Below are 15244 nucleotides of genomic sequence, written 5' to 3' on the forward strand. Positions count from 1 at the left end.
GTGCAGCAGGAGCCCACATAGCTGAAGGGTTACTTAGGTGGGAATGGACGACCATTTTCCATTCCACAAATCCAATTAGGCCCTGCCATCAAAGAGATGCTCCAGGTTATCTTTAGGATAGACTTAATTCAGCTATGAATGTATGGAACTTAGTCCCAGAAAAATACTGAAGGAGTAGCCAATCTCCGACATGCAGTAGGGCTGCTCACTAGTGGAGGCATGCTCAAGGGAAGAACTTTGGAGCACAGTGATAGATTGCTAACTGATGTAGGATTGGAGACAGGAGACAGTCCGTCTTGCCTAGGTCATGATGGACACTGCTTTTAGAGCAGACAAAAATCAAACCTGGAGTACTGCTTGTGCACAAGTTCAGTTATCATTAAACTGCATTTTCCCCAAGTAATAAACACTGTTAAAAATAAGGAATGGCCCCCTGGCTTAGAGCATCTTGGAATGCCTGCAACATTTAAAGAAAGATACCCCTATCAAAGTACCTAGATTACTACGTGGGAAGGCTGTAATAAAGGACAGTGTTCATTCCTAGTGCAGGGGGTAAAAAATGGAAGCTGGGCCACTGCTTATTTGCTTAGCATGTGGTTAGGAGGAGGATTCCTTTGGGGCTGGAATCTGCATCACCCCATATGGGAGATAGTTACCCCAGATGGCCCTCAGTATGCGGCACAATCCCCCTTAGTTCAAATCAGTAACAACTTAATTGGATTATGGACCCTATGGAGAGGATGGCCTCTCAGCCCATCCATTGTGACCTGCATACATGAACTACCTAATGTTTCCTATGTAACAATAGGGCAACGTGTTTGTTAGGAGCAACCAGGTCCCTTATTGAATGAAAATGGTACCACCTGGGCATTGTGCAATTCATGTTGCTTAGGAGCTAAGAGTGGAGCTGTTGCTCTGCTACAATTCGGTAACCCTACTATTGCCCTGTAATGGCCAGAAATTTCTTCTGAGACTATAACTCTCAACTTTACGATACCCACTTCATGGGGATCAGACGTAGACATGCCAGGGTTAGAAAACTGGAATGAGGTAAAAGATAAGTTGCGAAGCCTTGAGGCAAAAGCTCGGGAAAGAACTCAGTTAGCCCTACTTGCTCGGGAGGGTGCGCAGATCATCAGTTTGGCTGTCAATGTGCCCGAGCCATGTAAATAGTGCAATGTGATTTGCACTGTTTGCATGTCACCAGGTATAACCTCAACTACATGGCTAACCATCTTAAGCATCATAGTGCTCTGTATTGCCCTAGTGGAAACAGCTAAATGGTGTTTTGCCGTTGTTGTCATAAATCTGTTTATTCACAGGTTCATGCTATGCAAGTTAAATTTAAAGATCACTCCCCATTCCCTGATGTAGCGCATGTAGCTTTAGCATCTCAACTGTAGCTATCACAGTGCTTCAGCAAGCACGGGGTGAAGTGTGACAGCTGAGAGTTGTGTCTGTGTGGTGAAGGTGCTTGCTGAATGCTCTGTGAGGATTAGACCAGGTGTTTCTTCTTGTTTGTTCATGCATTGTGAGCTGTATGTTGACGCTAAAGGTTTAATTAAAGTAAAAAATTAGGGAGGCCTTGTAAGTAGTGAGGCCTTGAAAGTAGTAAGGCCTTGAAAGTAGTAAGACCTTGTATGTAGTGATGGAGTTAAAATTAACCTTATCAGGAAAATGCAATGGCTTATATTGCTATTGGTCAGTCATAAGGAAAGTTCGCAGTGTAAGAGTGTGAGTGGCTGAGTCAACAGCATAGTTCAGAAGTTAGAAATTGGCTAGCACATCCAGAAATCAGCAGAAGGAAGATGCAGCATTGTGAGAGAAGCTAATAATTTAAAGATTAGCGGCTAACCTAGATTCGGTGGGCCAGTGGATCTCAAGGAGCCTGGGGACTGAATACCAGTCTACTTCCCGGTACCCCTCGGACAGCGCAGTTTGGAAACGCCTGACTTCGCTGAGCTTTACAGACGAGGAACTTGTCATACATCAGGCATCAAAGGGGATTGCCGATAAGTTGCTGATGTGAATTGTTATTGTCTGTCAATGTTGTCTTGTTCTACTACGCCTAGTTATGTGTTTGTTAAGTAAATAAACCTTTCTTACCTTTTTACTCCCGACCACTCTCCCAAACCCTGCTGCCTGGTGGCTGGGACATATGGGTAGCACAAGTCAGTGCAAGACATCATCTTGGGATGGAGGCAAACCTGAAACAAACAGCCCTCAAGTTCCAACTGAATCCTGGCATAATGGATAATGTATGGGAAGCAGGACAGACAGACAGGTAGACAGATTACTGTACCCTATCTGAGAACACTTTGGTTTTCTCCTCCATCTTCCATTTTTTACACTTCTTCTCCACCAATGCCTATGTTCTGCAGCAACATTTTCAAGCAATGAAACCACAAATTACTCTCATCTTTCCATGGACCCAAATCCAGGAGTAAATGTAGAACACAACTGTTTTATCCACATAGCTTTAGTCTTTTTTTTTTTTTTTTTCTACAACATTAAAGGACTTCTCAGCGGTACCAAAATATCTAAAGTCTAACTTAATGGATTTGGGGGCCCAAAGGTGAGTTAATGATAAATAATGGGCACCACCATATTTAGAGCTTGGAAAATCCCAACCTTACTTTCAACAGCCTTCCTTCATTTGTGGAGAGAAACCCCCTGATATTGATTAAATCAAATAATGAGTTAATGTTTTAATGCCTGACCTGATTACAGGAATGATACAAATGCCATTGACTCAAGTATATTAATAGGAAGCTATTTTGTAATAGTGGGGTGTCTCAATCCAGTCTCATATTTTAATATCACAACACAAGAACACTGCATATATAAACCATTTATGAATACTTGTGTACAGACTGGAATGTCCTGGTCTCTAAGATGATTCTGAATTACCCTAATGAGGGTTACTAGCCGGCAGTTTCTCAATGGCTCACAGAGGAGCCTCATAATTTAGGGATAATGGATTGCATGATGCTTGAGATGTTTAACAGTGAACATGTTCATAAATAAAAGAAGTCTCGGGCACCAGCCAGCCTTTGATCTTACTGGCTTGCTCCAAGGGCAAATTTGCTTCCCAGCCAGAGATACTGTCAGCTTCACTCAGATCCACACATGTGACTTTCATCAAGTCATCTTTGAATCCCACCTGGAAGTTTAATCCTGCCATTGGGGGATACTCTGTGCAGTCTGCATCAGAGGTGGTGGTGGCGAGGGGAATTGTCCTGGTTATATCTGAATCTCCCATTCTGGGAGAAGTAATTCACTCCAAATAGCCCACCTTGCAACAAAATGTATTAGACAATTAAGAATCCAGAATGGAATTGAGATTGAATGATCAAGGAAAACAGCAGTCAACTGCCACCCACCCAGTAAGACATGTTCAGCTGGCATGGTCCAGTACAATCTTCTAAAGACAAGAACAAACCACTTTCCTTAAGAGATCTTCTCCAGGGTATGGATTATCTCTTTCTTGTTCTTGCCATTGTACTGGTGAGCGTGGGGAGAATACGCTCCATTTCTGAGGCTCCCTTCATCAGCCAGCTCCTGATCCCACCTTAGAACAGAAGGTGAAAGACCGGGAGTTGTTGCAGTCCAGTGTCTATCACAAAAAAGGAGGAGGAGAGGGACAGTTTTAGTGATTACATTGGTGGAACCAAACGCTTATTGGAAAACCAAAATGTTTGCCAACCCCTACCCACTGTACAGTCATATACAACAGGACAAAGTGAATGCACAGTGTCTGCCACATGTAGCATCTGCTAGATTTTGCACACACTTCGAAATGATGAAACCAACTTCCACTGAGCTGAGTCTAACCACTGCAGGTCCTAGAAGAAGGAGAAAGCAGGAAAATGAAGTGGGGACTGTAGGGTTATTGTAAAGGGCTGCTTACGACTCCAGAAGTCAGACCGAACAGGTTTGTGTTTGCATCTAAGAACAACAGACATACAATCTTTTGAAAATTGCTATGCCTCATCTAGGCTTAACACAGAGGTAGCTATGGGACTGTGGGCTCTATTAAGGCAAAGCTGTCTGTGATACAAACCTTCAATTAAAAGGACAGTTTAGTCATTTTTTTTTTCCAGTCATGCTTGTGGCCCAAAGATTTCACTGAACCAAAAAGGCTGGAGTTTACCCTCAGCTGGTCTCTGGCTACCTGTTTCAAAGCAGAAGAGCAGAATCTGAAACACAGCTGCACAATTTGCCCACCTCTCAAAATTAGCTAGGTGGTCAGCCTGCCAGTTAGACTAATTATCTTTGGGGAATCTTTTCACAATGAGCCCACCTCTTCCTCTTCCCTTGGACAGGAAAATTGGATGTCCATCTCTCCTATGATCCTTCCTGGGCTCTTTCCTGTGCAGTTTCCCTTAGGATCATGTGTCTTTTTGGAGGTTGGAAGAAGATGGAGATCCAGTGCCCTTGACAGTCACTCCTATCACCAACCTATCTAGAGTAAGGTAAAATCTGTTCCCCTGGGTACCAGCCAGGATTACGAGGATTAACAGCCACACATTGTTAGAGAGGCTGGACATCAGAAGACATTGATTTACAGCCTCTGGAATGGGCTCCCAAGTGAGGTGGTGCTCTCTCCTACCTTGGGGGTCTTCAAGAGGAAGCTGGACAGATATTTGGCTGGGGTTATATGACCCTGGCAACCATTCCTGCCCAGGGCAGGGGGGCGGACTTGATGATCTGCTTTGGTCCCTTCTAGCTCTAAGCACTATGATACTGTGAAAGCAAGACTTCAGTGGTGCAGAAGCCAGTGGTGCAGAAGGGTATGTTGTCAGCCTTGTATTGACCAGTCGTAGGTGCGGATGCAATACATGGTGAAAATACATGTCACCTCCTCAGGAACTAGATTGACACATTTCCCTTTTTTCTGTAACAGCCAGGACTAAAGCACTCAAATGCAAGCATGTGTGAAACAATGCTGTGATAAAACTGAACCTTGATGGGAAGTATTAAAGACTTGCTAAATTAGTAGAGACAGCAGCCTCCTGTTGCAAATTCAGTGTGGTAAGTAGAATGATACCAAAAACTAATATAGTACTTAAAGTTTTAAGATGAAAGAAGCTTCTAGGGTGGAATGTGCAAACCACGCTACATGGGGCTTTAACACAACTAATTAATTCACACATTGAGCAAAATGTTTTCATCCCTTTGAAGACTTACCTACGCTACACATTTGGGCTGGTAAATAATTATGATTGCATGTGTAAGTTTGTCTTGGACCCTCCAGGCAATGTGAGGAATTGTATATAAGCTCTCCCCAATCCAGGCTTTTCCAAACACTTCTCCAGACTTATTCTCTTTGGTGAACAAGGTGAGTCCGAGTCTACTCAGTCTGTTTCTAACTGAAAATGTCTCTTTGCTGTCAGATGCAGCTTAGGATGGAGTCTTCTGTAACCCTCTGAGACGAACCAATATCAGGGGGTTTCTCTCCAGAACAGACTTTTTGTTGTTCTTACTTGGTTGTATGCTTCTCTAAATGCAAGCTGTTGAAAGTAAGGTTGGGATTTTCAGAGCAATGAAAATTTTGGGGGGGTGAGGGTGGGCAGCAACTATGTCTTCCTTTTTCTTTTTTTTTTCTGTAATACTTCAGAGACCAGGAAAAGTAAAGTGTAGTAAAGCACAGGAACATGCTATCCAGAGAGGCGGTGGCATCTCCATCCTTGGAGGTTTTTAAGACCCAGATAGACAAAGCATTTCCTGGGATGATATTATTAGGGATAGTCCAGCTTTGAGCAGGGGTTGGACTAGATGACTTCCTGCAGTCCCTTCCAACCCTAATTTTCTATGATTCTATGACTTAATAGGGTATGGGTTTGTAACCATGGTGACACATTGCATCACTTACTAGCATTAGTCCATCTAGAGCAGTGGTCAGCAACCTTTAACAGCCTGACTTGGTCTGATGTGGGCTTAGTGGTTTCAGTGGTGCTTCAGGGGTGGGAGGCTTTCCCTGCACCCATGGCAGGGCGAAGCACCTGGGAGCTGTGCTCCGATCACCACTGACACTTCTCCCAGCCCCTCAGTTCTGGTTCGAGCACAGCTTCCACCCAGAGGGGAGCTGTGTCAGGGCCTGGCAGCTGAAAGAAGTGTCTGATACTACTGCTTTTCCCTGTTCGCCCCCACACTTGCCTCCTGGCTGCAGTGCACATACAGCTGGAAGCTGCCTGGCCCTGGCACATCTCCCCACTGGCTGGAAGCTGTGCCCATGCCAGAGCAAGGGCTAAAGGGAATGGGGGGATAAGTGGCAGTAGAATGGGCCCAGCTGTATGCTGCCCAGCCCAGGTGTGGCAGCCAACCCCTGATCTATAGAGCAGCAGAATCATCAGCAATAAGCGTCATATGTTTCTAGAGAGTAAATAGTGCCAGACAAAACCTGTGGTGCTGGGGGCATCTATGGTTATGGAGCATATCTTGGTTCTGGGGGCCTCTATGATTATGGAGGATCTCTTGTTTATGGGGGTGGTTATGGAGGATCTCTTGGTTCTGGGGGCCTGTGTGGTTATGGAGGATCTCTTGGTTATGGGGGCCTGTGTGGTTCTGGAGGCCTCAGCTCTGGTTCTGGGAACTGTTACAGCTCTGGATACTACAGCCCTTATTCCTACCGGCGATATGGCAGGTACCGCTATGGAAGCTGCGGACCATGCTAAACCCAGCAGGAAGATCCACAGAAGCAGGAATCAACACAGAAATGAGGAACGTGATCCAGATACATGGCTGAGCTACTGAGCAATGGATGAGAAGGTCAGCACCCAGAGCTCCAGTGAAATTCAGTGGAGCTGTGAGTGCATGATACCTCTTTATTTGGTTCCCAGACCACCTCTTATCTTTGTCTTGAAGTCTTCTGTCCTCTCATGCTTGATTGCTTGTAATGTGATGATGGCTCCTATTTCTTACGAACTGGGGACAAACGTGTGGCTTTACATCTTTGAAAAATGGGACCTAAATGTCCAGTTTGACAGCTGCAACAGAAAGGAAAAGAACATCTCATGTGAAAAGCATTGCCTTCGAGCAGGTGGTGGGTTGCATGCCTTATGCATGCCTTGCAAGCATATTCTTTGTGCACTGTCTTAGTTTTTCCTTGAACTTTTATTTCATGGCTTTTTCTCATTAAAAATATTCTGCATTCTAGCATTGGTGTTCGGGTGTTGTTTTCTCCTTGGTTATTACTTCCAAAATACTCCAAATGAAATTTACCCCTGGGTCATGAGCACATATCTCCTCTGTCTAAAGACCCCTGACTACCAGGAGCAGCAAGGCCATACAGTACAACAAGTGGACACTAAAGTGTGCTAAGGGAACTTCTCCTTCTGATGTCATTCACAGCATCTGCTGAAGTAGTTTATAGTAGGGCTGTGCAAAACAGCAACATTTCATTTTGATATCAGATTCACCATTTTGAAAGGACAGTGTTTCATTTCACTCTTTTTAAGCACTTCTCCATTTCATTTTCCCAAAACTGTTTCACTTTTTTTATGCTATTTCAACGCATTTCACCCTAGGCTGTAATGGTGAATTACAAAAATACCCATAAATTGGTCATTTCTTGCCAGATTTGGATGAAAACAGCAGGGATGATAGCCCCTTCTGAGCCCATGAAGTCTCTCAAGTATCAAGGAGATATCTGCAGGGGTTGGTTTCTGGGAAACAGCACCTCAAACTGTTAAGAGCAAAACTCGTGTCATGTGAGTATGAAGGTGCAGGGGGATAAAAATAGCAGAAATGGTAGCCCCTACTGAGACCATGAAGCCTGACAACTTTCAAGTAGATAGGTACAAGGGTTTATGGAAAACTGTACTTTGTCACAGAGTAGGGTCCCTAGAGATGGCCATGATATCCTAGGGCCCTGTGGCCGTGCCAGCTCTGCCCTGTGGGCACCTTCTCCTCTCGCCTGCCACCACATCTTGTTGGAAAAGATAATAGATAGGGATCCTGCCCACAAGCTTCAGCTCAGTCATGGTCCTAATGGACCCCACTAAACCCTGTCAGTTCTTGGACCTCTTGCTGGGACCCGCTCTAAGTAGGTGCTTCAAGTGCCTTCTGGGGAAGGAGACCTGGCTCCAAGGGAAAGTTGAAGGGTGTGGAGCACAAACGCAGCTGATTCCCCCTCCTTTCCCAGAATTTGCCATGCTAGGTCACTGAGATCCAGCTCCAGCTCCAGCTCTTCCTCTGGCACTGGAAGGCTCAAGCTGGGAATTGAAATTGAGGTGGAGGAAACCGTCATGCTGGTACTGCTTGTTGTTGCCATGGTGGTGGTGCTACAGGTTGTTGTTATTCTGCAGGTCTTATTGGAGGGGGTGCAGACGCTGCTCCCATCTCCTTGGTGCCACTAGCAGCAGAAGTGGCATGGCTGATAGCTGTTGGAAAGAGGCTGAGTCTAAGGGGTTTTTTGGGAAGTGGGCAGGGGGACTTAGAGCTCTCTCTCTGTCCCCTTTCACTCCTGACAGAAGAGCGGCCACCTGCCTTTCCAGCATGCTTCATGTTTGGTGTGCTGGCATATCTGTGTGTGTTTCCATAATGTAATGTATGTATTTATGCAATATAAAAATATATGTTCTGTAATATATGTTGTGCTGTCCTGCACAGTCAATGCAGACTGTCAGGGAAATCATAGATTTCAAAGCCTTGTGTTTCTTTTTGGTTTCAGAGTTTCAAGCTCAAAACACATTGAAACACCTTTGAAATGAAAGGACTGCCAAAATTTTGTGCAGCCCTACTCTGTAGCCTACAAAAACTCATGCTTCTTTGAATGAGTTAGTCTATAAGGTGCCACTCTGCTCTAACTTCTACCAGACTAACACTGCCTATCTACCTACCTCTCTCTGAGGCAACTATCAAAGTATTTTCTATCTTGGGGAGTTGTGCTTACAATCGTATGCTTCAAAATCTTCCAGGACAGGACTAGTCTCTTCTCCTAGACAGGAAATTTAGGGTTAGGTGAAACTCCTAGTGCTTACATAGCAATTTAAATTTATACTGCTTTTGCAACTGTTAAGCAAGACTGACATGGACAACATTGCCCCCTGTTCTATACAAGCGGTGCCAGAAGCATGTATAGCATCAGTGGAAGTGCTTAGCACTGGAGCGTGGCCACCCCTACTTGTTCTTCAGTTATGAGTAACCACACTGAATATGAGTAGTTCCTAGAGGCTGTACGTGAACATGCTCAGCACTAGTCAGACATGGCGTAAAAGACAGGCCCTGCCTGGAAGAGCTTCCAAACTAAATACAATTGGCAGATAATGTGTGGGAGGATAGATGCTGTCATCTGTTTTTCAGATAAGTATCTGATACTTAGAGATCAAGGGCTCTGTTTTGTGTACAGCTAAGCATGTTGGGTTATATTTGCCCAAGTCATGAAAGGTATCTGGGGCAGAACCAAAAATGGCTGCCAATGTCTTCCAGATTGTTCATTCTTGCCAACGTCTCCTTCCATGACTTGTGTTGTTAGGTTATGTTAGGTTGTGTTGTGTTGTCTGTCATTCCCTCAGCCATCAGCTCTCATGATAGAGGTGATATATGTTATTAGATGAACTACATTTTTGCAATGCAAGTACATAATAATCCTTAGTTGCAAGCTTTCGGGCATAAAATACATTTTGGGCAATTAAACATTTTTTGTTGTTGTTGCAAAACTCTAGTTGGGCTAATAAAAGATATCAGCCCTACCATGGGTCTTGGTTGCTTTTTCCTCCAGACCAATATGGCTAGAGTCTGAATACCATTCCCTCAGCTGTGTCTTCTGCAGTTTCCCAGGTTTTTCTATGTGGACCCAAAGGAGGAGAGAGGATAAGGATGATGGGTGGGGTAACACCACTCTGTAGCAGGAGCATGGATAAAATAGAATAGTTGTCCTGATAATTTTACACCAAGTTAGAAAACTGTAGCATGGAGTAGGGCAGGGCAACATATTCAAAATGCAAGCTGCCACATTGAGTTTTGAATGTGGGATGTAAATTTTGATCAGTGCTGAGATTGCGAAACATCTGAGTAAGTGATAGTTCTTGAAGAATAAACAGAGAAAGTTCTTTGGTTAAAACAAAACGCTCAGGGTAGGGTAGTCAGCTGCTGTAAATCCATCACAGTTCTGTCAGCTTGTACCAGCTGATGACCTGGTTTCTGAAATTGCTAGCTGTTTCCAGAAATTAGGAACGGAGTCCCTTAAAGCACATCAAACCAAATGCTTCAGAGGTGTATATATACGTTGAGGAATACATGTCCTAAGTGAAAGTTGCTGGAGAGAAAACAAGGAGTTACATACCTATTCTTTCCTGAGGTTTCCTCCGCCAACCTGTTGAATAATTTTAAACTGTGATAAAGCTTAATTTCATGTGCTTGCCCTGGAACAGGGGTAGGACAAGGAGGAGGGTGGAGTAGGATTGCACTTACTCCCTCGCTGGTGGAATAAGCTCTGACCCTATGGGGATTAAGGCTTTGAGAGTCTGTACCTCAGTTCCCTCCTTCTAATGTCTTTTTTTGCTTTTGTTTTTGTTTTTTTTTTATAATGCACCTGCCAAATGCAAGGAAGAATCAGATGAGAAATGCCAGTAAAGCCTTGGTCAAGGGGAGATGGCTGTGGAGTATAAAATTCATCTGCCTTGCCATTTACTTTAGAAGATGCAAGTTGGTCTTTCAAAAAAAAACCCATCCCACCGTCCCAGCAAACGTACTGCTCTCATGTATGACCATTGTATGCATGTATGACCCCTGTATGCATGTATAACCATGGTTTGCAAAGCGCCACAAGGGCCAGGTTCATGTGGAAAACTGTTAAGTTCTTCTGACATTCAGGATGGAGCTCAAAAATGCCTTACTTGAGGAAAACAAACATTCCTACTCTCTGGGGCCCTGAATGTTGCCTCATCATTTTACAATAGTGGAAAGTAGACTCAAACAGGCTGCTGGATCACAGCCAAAAACTGCTTGAGGGCCAAATTCCAAATGGGAGCAGGAATTCAGCACTGCACTTTTCAGATTGTATTACAGCGACTCATCATAGCTTCCAGTCATTTAAATGATGCCCATTAGGTATGAATGTGAGTCCAGCTACTTTCAAAACCATTAGCCTCTATTCATGAACTGGTAGTTAGTGAATTAACATATTTAAATGGTACATCAAATGCTTAACTCTCAGAGATCTCTGCCTTGAACTGCACTTGAGTATGTGACGAGAACAAAGGTATTAAGGTGTGTTTGCAACATGCCTGAGTCAACTCCCATTAGTTGTATTAGCTTGTATTAAGATGAACAGACAGTGATAGTGTCAGGAAAATGGGGTGTGAAGACATGATAGTGACCCCTACAGTTCAAACTCAGCAGAGAGCTGAAACTGAGCCCTGAAACCAACCTCTGTTAAGGATTCTAATCAATGGTATGTGAAATCACTAGTCTTTTATTTTATTTTTTAAAGGTTGCCTTTTAATTTTTTTCATATTTTAAGCTGTCAACATGTGTACAAGCGCCCACAGTTTATGATGATCTACCTGGAAACAAAGTGGGAGACTCAACAAATTTACAGGCAATTCTAAAGAAACAGACAACCCTTTGAAAACCAAGCATGAGATGGACTGGCCTACATAAATATTGGCCCAGATCCACAGTTAGTGTAATTAAAAACAGTATAATGGTATCACTGAAGTCGTTCTGACTTTAGGCATTAACTTTAAAATGCTTGAAGAGAAGAAATTCCAAAGCTTCATTTACTGGAAACCAAAGAATCCCAAATGATAAATCAGTATCACGTATGGAGAACCGCATGGGCACCCTTGATACTCGTGTTTGACTGTCCGTCACCATTTGGGCAACTACTGTAATACTGGACTAATATTATAAAAACAGAATATTGTTCTTGAGTGGCCAGAAAGTGCTTTTGCTCTGAAAATCCCTCAGAAATTACTCAATGAGTGTTATTGCCTCAGGGTTCTGGCTGGGACACCTGTTAAACGGGGTAATTTAGGGTTTACTAGTAGTCTCTTAATTAAACAAACAAGCAACAAGAACAGAAATACATGAAGGAAGGAAACAGAATTATTCTTTGCAAATGGCCCACCCAGGTTTAGACATGCTGTGCACACACCACACCTGGCCTCAACTCATGGAGATGGTTAGTGCTGTCTCTGGGAGATGGTGATGAGGTATACAGCTTGAATCATGTAATTATGGGAGATGGCCTGCCCTCCCTAATTACCATTCTTTTATTGAGTGAAGATAAGATTACATATCCTGATTCACTGATTCTGGGAGAATCCCAAATCTGAAATGCAATTATGTTATGAACCAAGAACACACTTGTCTGCTTATCTAGACTTGTGGTAACATTTGGGAATTTCTGGGTTAAAGTCACCAACACAAGGTCAATGAAAATATATTTACAGAAACCCATTTCAATTCTAAACTGGCATGTGTATCAGATATGGCAAAATTAATGTAAAACTGATAAGTCAAGAGAGCAGAAAAAAAAAAAAAAAAGATTGGCTTCATCAAAGAAGGTTGGATGTTATATTGAAGGTTCAGCCACTACGGCTGTGCGAGGTTTTGGACTGTGCTTCGGATTCAGAGAAACTTCAGATGCTTCGGCATCCAAAGCTGCATGTCCGGATTGAAGCTTCTGCTGAAAGCATGAAGCCTACCAAGTTTCAAGATCGGTGCAGGGGTTTGGGAGGAAGTGCACACGAAATTCTTGAAAGAAAAACTTGTGTCACATCTATGCGTTACAATACAGGGGTGTGTGAAAACTCCAGTGGTGGTGACCCCTTGTGAGGCCACAAAGCCTGCCAAGTTTCAAGAATATCGGTGCATGGGTTTGCGGGGAAACTGCACTTCAAGCTATTGACAAGCAAAATTTGTGACATGGGTGACACTGTGTCTGCTAAGGCACAGCAGGATGAAAGCTGCAGGGATGGTAGCCCCTGCTGCAGCCACGAAATCTGCCAGCTGTCCAGGAGATCAGCACAGGGGTTATGGGTTCTGGGGTCCTGCACCCCTAGCTGCTGACAGGCAAAACTCGTGTCATGGGTGCTTGTGCAACTGACTGATATTTCAGTTTGCTGATGCAACAAAGTTATAGATATTTCATTGATTCCCCATTATACCCTATGGCCAGATCTCCGAGGCGGCTCCAAAGCTTTGGAGCCGCTTCAGACACTTCAAAGCAGGAACCCAGTCTGGAGCTCTGGGTCAGATCCCTGGCATCCAAAGTGGCCAAATCCAAAGCCGGATCGAATAGCTGCCTACTCGCACAGGCCTATCAGCCACATTTGGACACCTGGTTCATGAGACGAAATTCACTTCCCTCTCTCTGGCATACAGAAGAAGAAGGGGGGAGGGGACCAGGAGCTGGATACCAAATCCCAGCCACTTCAGCAGCTGGTGATGCACTGGGTCTTCCTGCCACATTCCAGAGAGGGTGAGGATGAGCTGGCCAGTGCCCTCTTGAAGCCTTCAGGGCAGGAGGGAGCTGGGCATGGGGAGAGGATGGAGTCTGCCTAGTCCCTGCCAAGGGAGCCCTGCAAGGGCAGAGCTGGGGCATCCTAGTGTCCCAAGCACAGTGATGGTAAGTCCGGGGTAGGGTGGGAGGTGGTGGGGCAGCACTGGCTGGGCAGTGATGGGGGCAGTGTGCTGATAGCTTAGTTGAGGCACCACCCTGGGCACCTCCACAGTATGGCTCAGTATGAGTTCAGCTGCTTGAAAACAAGGACCTCAGAAAATAACCACCTATTGTCTCATCTTCCATCATAAGGTTAAATCATTAAGGGCAGTTGGTACTTGGCACTACCTCCTGTTGTAATGATGGAGATGGGCACTTAGGTGAGGGTGCTCCAGTGCAACCCTATCACTCACTCTGGTAGACACTTCACTGAAACCTGCTTACAGCACACACCAGAAGAAACTTTCTAATAGCTAAAAAAGATCATGTATATTGCTATATAAGCAACAGCTGCTCTAAAAAAGAAAGGCCAAATATCTCAACAAATTTCTTCTGATACAGATCTTTCCCCAGATTGATCGATCGATCCATCTACCTATATTGATATCAATATAGATATCCAGATATCTATTTAAGTTTCATCATACACACACACACACAGACACACTTGAAGAAAAAATTGGAAATGTTGATATTTTCCCCTGATTTAGGTCCAGTTTTGACCACCTATTAAACCAGGGATCTATGCCAGGCATAGTTGATGAAGACTATCTGACCTGGCAGTTTTCTGTAGTGGTTTGCAGAAGCCCAGATGTGTACTCTTGAGCAGTTCATCCAACACTATCTTCCCCATGAAATATGAACATTAGACTATACTTGTGAACCACTGGTTCAACATCTGCAAGTTCTTGTCCAGTCAGTAACTGGTGCATTCCTACTCTGTACCATAGATGCAAGTTATGACAGGGGAAGATTAATTGTGCTGGCTGTTTGCAATGCCAGTGATGACTGGGTTCTTCTCTCACTGGGTTATAAGCAGTGCACAGACCTACCAATAGTTCTCATTACAGAGGTTCATTTCAAGGAATGGTTTATAAAACAACAACTAAAGAGGTAAATCAATTAGAAGTCTAATATTAGGATGCAATCTGATTTCTTTTAATGGGAATGAGAAGAGAAACATACATTTTCAAAGAAAAAAATGAGGAGTACAAAGACCATATTTCCAGAGACTGAAACAGGTCTACAACCAATCCCCCGCTCCAAGCAGCTGCATGTGCACAAGGTGGTCTTCTTTTCTTCTTGCAATGCTAGATTTCTACAGTCCCACTCTGCAGAAGAATAAGTCCTTTCAGCCAGGAAAAAGAGTCTTCTAAGGAAAGCACCAAGAAGCTTTTCATATTAAACATTTGATATGTTGAGATGCATTTCTTAAAAGTTAAAGGCCACAACCAGATGATAGACCTTGGCGCACACGGTGCATTGGGATGGCTGTTAATTCCCTTCTATATCACTCTAGTCATGGAAAGTAGGTATTGAATGATTGCATGCCTGGTCTGCTACATGAATAAGAGGATAGCAACATCATTCAGAAAGAGTGGGGGTATTACAGAAACGAGAACTTCATTCACTGGATAGATTTTAAGAGCTCCTCAGTGCCCTCGGCTCCCACAGCAAAGCGAAGCAGTGGGTGTTTTGCGCCTCTGAAAACAATGTCCCTCCACCCATTGCTGAATCTGAATCTTGTTCCCCATTTCTTGGCTATTCCTTTCTGCCACAGATATTCCTGCT

Source organism: Alligator sinensis, unplaced genomic scaffold, assembly GCF_000455745.1.
Source record: "Alligator sinensis unplaced genomic scaffold, ASM45574v1 scaffold182_1, whole genome shotgun sequence".
NCBI classification, from domain to species: Eukaryota; Metazoa; Chordata; order Crocodylia; family Alligatoridae; genus Alligator; species Alligator sinensis.